Source organism: Panthera uncia (assembly GCF_023721935.1).
Source record: "Panthera uncia isolate 11264 chromosome B3 unlocalized genomic scaffold, Puncia_PCG_1.0 HiC_scaffold_1, whole genome shotgun sequence".
Taxonomy (NCBI): Eukaryota; Metazoa; Chordata; class Mammalia; order Carnivora; family Felidae; genus Panthera; species Panthera uncia.
In genome coordinates this window covers 54,698,129-54,705,994 of record NW_026057582.1, presented here as the reverse complement: position 1 = coordinate 54,705,994, position 7,866 = coordinate 54,698,129, and the positions used below count along the sequence as shown (strand labels likewise).

Here is a 7,866-nt window from a genome sequence, read left to right as displayed (position 1 = left end):
TTATAAAAAATTATAATTATAATTAATAATTATAATTATTAATATTAATATATAATATATTATAAATATATTATTGTATATATTATATATATTATATATATAATCATAACAATTATAATTATTCATTTCTTTAAGATATATATGCAGGAGTATAATTACTGGATCATTTGATAGTTCTATTTTTAATTTCTTGAGGAATAGTCATACTCTTTTACATAATGGCTGCAGTGGATATACTAATTTACATTCCCACCAACAGTATATAATGGTTATCTTTTCTCACATCCTCTCCAACATGTATTATCTCTTATAATTTTGATAATAGCCATCCTAACAGGTGTGCAGTAATACCTCATGATGATTTTGAATTGCATTTCCTTGATGATTAGTGATGTCGAACATCTTTTCATGTACCTCTGGCCATCTGTATGTTTTCTTTGGAAAAACGTCTTTTCAGGACTTTTGTCCATTTTTAATTAGATTACTTTTTTTTTTTTTGCTATTGAGTTGTATAAATATTTATATGAAATTAACTCCTTATCAGATATATGGTTTTCAAATATTTCCTCTTATTCTGTAGGATGCGTTTTCAATTTATGGAATATTTCCTTTGTTGTGCAGAAGCTCTTTAGTTTAAACAGATCCCTCTTGTTTCCTTTAGGTTTCATTGCTGTGCTTTCAGTGTCTTATCCAAGAAATCATTGCCAAGGATATTTCGCCTATGTTTTCTTCTAAAATTTTTATAGTTTCAAGTATTACATTTGTTTGATCCACTTCAAGTTAATTTTTTATGACTAATGTATGATAGAGGTCCACTCTCATTTTTTTACATGTAAATATCCAGTTTTCCCAGCATCATTTTGTGACGAAATTATTGTTTCCCCATTGTGTAGTCTTTGTGCCTTTGTCAAAAATTAGTTGATTGATAAGTGTGAATTAGTGTCTGGGCTCTCTATTCTGATTCATTAGTCTATGTGCCTGTTTTTATATCAGTACCATACTATTTTAATTACTATAGCTTTTTAATGTAGCTTGAAATCAGGAGGGTGATGTCTCCAGTTTCATTTGTTTTCCCTTTTCAAGATTGTTTTGAATATTCAGGATCTTTTGTAGTTTCCTACAAATTTTAGGGCCTTTTTTTTTTCTATTTCTGAAAAAAATGCCATTGGAATTTTGACAGGAATTACACTGAGTCTACAGTTCATTTGTGGTAGTATGGGCATTTTTATAATTATTAACAGATTTGAAGACAAAAATAGATAGTATGAAATAATGGTGCAGAACTTCAAAACACCAGTTTCTACAATGAAAATGCAGACATATTGTTAATAAGGAATGATGGACTTGAACTATACTTTGAGCCAAATGTGCTCCAAGGTTAAAAGCTCTTACATCATTTAAATTTAGCAATACTTTTCAGTGCCTGGGTGGCTCAGTTGGTTAAGTGTCTGACTTCGGTTCAGGTCATGATTTCACGGTTCCTCATCAGACTCTGTGCTGATAGCTTAGAGCCTGGAGCATACTTCAGATTCTGTATCTCCCTCTCTCTCTCCCCCTCCCCTGCTTGTGTTCTGTCTCTGTCTCTCAAAAATAAATAAATGTTAAAAAAATTTAAAAAAATAAATTTAGCAATACTTATGTTAAGAGTAATTTAATGTTTTTAATCTTGAAGTCAGAAATCTCTATCAATTCCATTTGCATGTACACACAGATTTTGTGTATAATAGTATTCATCCTATGGTGCTCATCTATCAGCCTCAGAAAAGATTCTCAACCATGGGTTTTTAATTAGTTGAGTCACAGGAGAAGGAAAACCATTATAGTGATAAGTGCTTATGTGATACAGAATATTACAAAATGAGGTCAATTCTATCTATTTAATCAAAAAATATAATCAGATAATCAGAAATGTTAATGAATTTAGGAAAAGGCTTGGGATTTAATGTTAACTAAGTGACATTCCTTCTTACTGTTTTGATGAATCCATACCTCTGTGTATACATATTTTTTATTTAATTCTTATAAGGTGAATATCTAGTTCAAAATGCATTAACATTGTTACAGCTTTTGATATATAGTACTAAATTATACTCCAAAATTTCTATGTGAGGAGGTATGTTTCGCTTCACAAATGCTAAATCATAGTTCATAAAATTCCTTAAAACTTTACCAGTTGTACAGACAAAATGCAGTAGATAAAAGGAATGTAAATTTACTTTAATGTATTTTTATGTCACTAGAATCAGCATAAATGACATGCAAATGAATGGATACACTCATATGGTATTCACCATTATCTTGCTAAAAGGCCCTATGCTAGCATAGGTCCTGCTATTAGTCCCTGTACTAGTCCCTGTACTGCTATACTTCTTAGAACATTATTCCTCATTGAAATAGAGAATCTAATGTAAAAGTTACCCTTTTATTCCATTAATATGCATTTGAAAAAAATCCAATGCCATTTCTCTATAAAGTATATGTTTTGTTATTTACACTGACAATTTGCATGAGATATTTTTATTTGATCCAAGGTACATCAGTATTGATATTAAAATACAATAAAGGGTTGTTTTTTGATGTTTAAAGTTTTTATTTAAATTCTAGTTAGTTAACATAGAGTGTAATATTAGTTTCAGAAGTAAAATTTAGTGATTCATCACTTATATACAACACACAGCACTTATTACAAGTGTCTTCCTTAATGCCCATCACCCATTTAGCCCATCCCTCCAACCTCCCCTTCGGTAACCCTCAGGTTTTTTTGTTTTTTGTTTTGTTTTGTTTTGTTTTGTTTTGTTTTGTTTTTGTTTTTGGTATTTAAGTGTCTCTTACGGTTTGTCTCCCTCTCTGTTTTTATCTTATTTTTCCTCCCCTTCCCCTATGTTCATCAGCTGTGTTTCTTAGATTCCACATATGAGTAAAATCATATAGTGTTTGTCTTTCTCTAACTTATTTCGTTAGTGTAATACTCTAGCTTCATTCACATCATTGCAAATGGCAAGATTTCATTCTTTTTGATGGGTGAGTACTATTCTATTGTATATACATACCACTTCTTCTTTATCCATTCTTCAGTGGATGGATATTTTGGCTCTTTCCATAATTTGGCTATTGTTAATAGCACTGCTATAAATATCGGGGTGCATGTGTCAAGTGTTTTGATTTAATTACGTGATTGAATAATTAACATTATTCAACAAATTCGAACACAATTCCTTCAAAATAGGATCATTATTCTTACATGAAGTAGTATGTGTGTACTTAGGAATACATGTATGTCATTTGTTTATAAGCTAAAAAGTCTTGTTTGAAAGAATATGACTATTACATCCTTTTACTATTTATTTAAAATCGAGATGAGAGTACCACTAAACTTTTGGGCCTTCAGGAACAATCACTAGCTAGGATTCAGGTGTTTAATTCTAAATTCAATATCTCATTGTCACTAAGTAAAGTAAATTCCCGTGAATTCTCCAAACCTTATTTTTCATCTATAAAATTAGTGGTTTGCATTAGATGTTATCTAAAGTTTTTCTGTTCTAATAATTTATAATGATGTAATTAAGAATAGAAAAAAAATCATAAGGCATTCTCACCAAGAACATAATGTATTACTCTCACCAGATTCCTTCATTGTCTCAAGCCTTACATGAAGAGATGAACATGCTGCACTAAAACAAACAAAACTTGTAACAATTCTGGCTATATAAAAGGTAAACAATAAGTTGTCTCATGATTAACAGAATCTCAGTTTTTTCATACCTTTTGAGAATTTGAACAGAAATTTTTAAAGTTTATTTATTTTAACAGAGAAAGAGAGAGGAACAGAGAGAGTAGAGAGAGAATCCCAAGCAGGCTCTGCACTGTCAGAACAGAGCCTGACATGGGGCTTGAACTCATGAACCATGAGATCATGGCTGGAGCCAAAGTCAAGAATCAGGCGCTTAACCAACTGAGCTACCCAGGTGCCCCTGAAGTAGAGAATTCTTGGAACATATTTGAACTTGGACATAACTTCCAAAATTTATATATCAAATCTTTAAACTTCTTGTCCCCCACCCCTACACCAGTCATCTCTAGGTTTTCTGACTTTCAGCCAACAAAATTTTAAGCCAACATTTTTTTGTTGCTCTTGCTACTTCTATATTATAAATATGAATGACAACTTTCTGTATCTAGCTTTTACCAATCTCTGAATATCCTCCTCTTATCTCCTGATTAGCACTCTAGACACACTTGAGCACTTTTCAGTTTCTCAAAAGAACAGGACTTCTTCTAGAGGGAGGGCTGTTACCTTAAGTTTATTTCCTTTGAGGAGATCGCTTCTCGGCCTTTTGTCTAAGATCAAGTGTATTTCCTTTGAGTAAAAATGACACTCTGATTGATCAGATTGATTACTGGTCAGTCTTTATAATAGCTCAAATCTAATTACTTTTTTCTGATCTCATTTTTTAAAATATTTTGCTTACCGTATCAGCCAATCCCTTAGCAAATACTGACTGGAGAGTATATCCCAAATCAGTTCACCTCTCACTCTTCTTAACACTATTGACTAACCAACCAGTTTCATTTCTCTTAGGGTCTACTTAATAACCTTACTGTTTTGATTGTTCTATCTGACAAAGAGGATTGTACCTCCTTTAGTAATCAGGTTGTTCTTTGTGTTAAAAAAAAATTCTGGTTATATTATTTTACTTCTCGAATCATTTCAATGGTTTTCCACTGGATTTATAACAATATTCAAATCCTTTCTATCGCTTGCCCAGCCATACATCATCCAGTTCCTAACTGCTTTGTGAATTTTTTCTGCAAATCTTTCTTCACTTTATTGAAAGAATCTGACTATGTTGGAAACACAACAGCATCATTCAAACTCAGGACAGTTATACTTCTTTTTTTGACTGCCAGTAAAACTCTTCCTTCAGATTGTTACACAGCTGTTTTTTCCTTATGATTAGGACTGCTGGTCATGTGTCACTTCCTCAAAGACCTTACTATATTGCACTGTATAAAATGCTATCCTCCTACTAATACTCAGACAAGCTCTATTTTAGTTTGTTTTATTTTATTCACACAATAAAACTCAGCCACTAATTTTACTATGTATTTGTTTTTTTCTTATCATCTTTCTTTCCCTAATGGGCCCTTATTTGACAGGGCCTTTGCCTGTTTTGTCACCCCTGTGTCTTGCCATTTTGCATACATTAAAAAATATTTATTGGGAGGGGGGGCGCCTGAGTGGCTCAGTCCATTAAGCATCCAACTTCGTTTGACTCAAGTCATGATGTGATGGCTTGTGAGTTTGAGCCCTGCCTTCGGATCCTATGCTGACAGCTCAGAGCCTGCAGCCTACTTTGGATTCTGTCTCCCTCTCTCTCTGCCCCTCCCCCACTCACTCTCTGTCTCTGTCTCTCTTTCTCAAGAATAAATAAACATTAAAAAAACTTATTAAGTTTCTGGTAAAATATAGGCCATCAGTAAATAAATTTGAGAAAGAGAATGAATCCCTGAATACTTATAATATTTCTATATTTACCCTAAGCAAATACTAAAGAAAAGAAAAATAATAATCACCAAATTCCTTTTATTGATAATAGGGCTAATATAATCAAGATTTATAATAAACTTTATATAAAAAAGAAAAAACACACCTAGAAATTTCCCACTCTGCCCCAAAGCAGTATGATTCACTTCAAAATTTTTTTCTTCTTAATTAGCCAGTCAATTCATTAGTCATTAGAGAACTGTAAAATGAATAATGCTTTAAAAAAAACAGAGATGATTATAATTTAGAGAAATTCAAAACTAGTCAACATAAACTTAGAATATCAGACTAAGAATAATTGAATAAATTAAGTAGTGATCCTATTCATGATGTCTACATTGATTATAATAAAACTGACTTTAAAATCTAAATACTTAACATGTATGTGACAAAAAGCAACATAAAATAGAAAATAATAACTAAAAATTAGCTACTTTCAAAACTTATACAAAAAGCTAACAATATATATTCAAAAGCTTTTGTCAAATACCTCACATACTTTTTATGTGAAGGATACAATGTAATTAATTCTCACAGTTTGAGATTTAAAGTATATGCTTTTTGCTAGGTAATTTTTTCAATGATTTTTCACCTATGGGGCAAATAAATAGCAAGGTATTCTTGCTACTACAATGCCTCAACGATTTTCTTTTTTAGTAAGTACATATCAGCTTCATTTGCGCATAAATTTCAGTTAAATTATATGTAAATCAAAAATGTTCATATGCTATAATATTTTTAATTTGATTCTATAAAAATTTGAGTTGCCTTTCCAAGTATACATGTTGGTACAAAAATATAAAAATCACATAGGCATTGTAAATTTTAAATACCCTTTCTCTTTCTGAAAATGCAGTGTTTCACCAATCTCTTTAGGCAAGAGAGTAATGTATAATTAGAACACATGATGTATGCACCAGTATGTTGTATTTTTGTGTTAAAATCACTATGTAGATAATTTTTATATCATTTGGATTACTAGCATGTTACACATTTAAATAGATTACATTTTGTGATATCAAAAAATACATAATGTGAAGCTGTGACAATGTCCATTTACTCCTCTTGTTAAGTGTATAGTACATATCTTTCAAAATACATAGGGTATTAGTAGATAGGAGATTTAAATACCTTTCACGTTTTGTTGTTGAAACATTTTGAAAAATATTAGTGTAAATATCAATATGTATTATTGAAAGTAAACATTTTCAAAAATTATAAGATAATTAGAATATAGGGAAAAAGTGTGTTTGGTTAATATGTCATCTGTTCTTGAGAAAGAGGGGTTTAAGAAACTACAAGGATTATATTTACTTCAAAAACTGGTTGTATTTTGGTTTAACATGCAGGCTGAAATTCAAGTAACTTTGTATTACTCTTTGCGATCACTTCAGAAAAACACTTGATTTGCCAAATTGCCATCCTTAGTAAGAAAGTAATTAGTACCTCTCTCCTCTCTATTTTCATAGTATAAAAATCTAAGAAGAAAATGAAGAAATCTCATTCAATCAGTTGATGAAGGATGTTTCAACTTAATGCCCAACCTATATAAAATCAGTATAAGAAAAACTGAGGTCGTTTTCACTTTTATGTATCATAAATATTAAATGTAATATTAACAAATTAACAAATTGAATCAATTAGAGTATAAAAAATAAAAATGGAAATTGACCAAGAAAGATTTACTTTGGCATTTGCAGATAGTTTAATATTAGAAATATCAGTTTATATAATTCATCATTCTAAAGGATGACAGAAGGAAAACTAGGATAACCAGAGTGTATTCAGATAAAAGCACTTAATAAAATGCAATACACTTGATTTAAAGATTTGGTCCTGCTTTAAGAAATAAAGTCCACACCTGCTTGAAAACAGAAAGGGATAGACAATAATAATACTGTTAGTTACTTAATTTATGCTACACAGCTGATAGGTTTTAAGAGTGCTATAATAATCGAATTTTCCCTCACACTAAACAGGACTTGAGGGAGGGGTAAGAGAACAGAAAGGACTGAGACAGCCTAATGACCATTTAGTTGTCATTACCTACATTTCTTCTGAGAAGACAAATGCCTAGTCCCTGGGAGTATCTTGTCATGGGACAGTGGAGGAGATCATTGGAAAGATGGGTATCCTATACCTTTCTAAAACCGAAATCCAATAAATAAGTTTATTTTCCTTTCTTCACATTCTTGCTGAAAATATTGTTTAATTTTTAAAATCCTATGGGTGTGCTCAGAAAAATCTTAGCAAAATATTTTCTATAACTATTACACACTGTTTTAGTAACCTAATATTTTTATTACATTATTTAAATATTT

At 30.9% G+C, this 7,866-nt stretch overlaps 1 long non-coding RNA gene across 1 annotated transcript in view; it reads left to right on the top strand.

The window, feature by feature from the left end:
* The window catches only part of LOC125908990 (uncharacterized), a 78,658-nt gene extending 71,571 nt beyond the window's left edge, over nucleotides 1-7,087 (top strand). Inside the window, exons 2-3 of the long non-coding RNA XR_007453517.1 lie at nucleotides 3,625-3,713; nucleotides 7,015-7,087. This is a non-coding gene — a long non-coding RNA (uncharacterized LOC125908990). The remainder of the gene's footprint in view (nucleotides 1-3,624; nucleotides 3,714-7,014) is intronic.
* The last annotated feature ends 779 nt before the right edge of the window (nucleotides 7,088-7,866 follow it).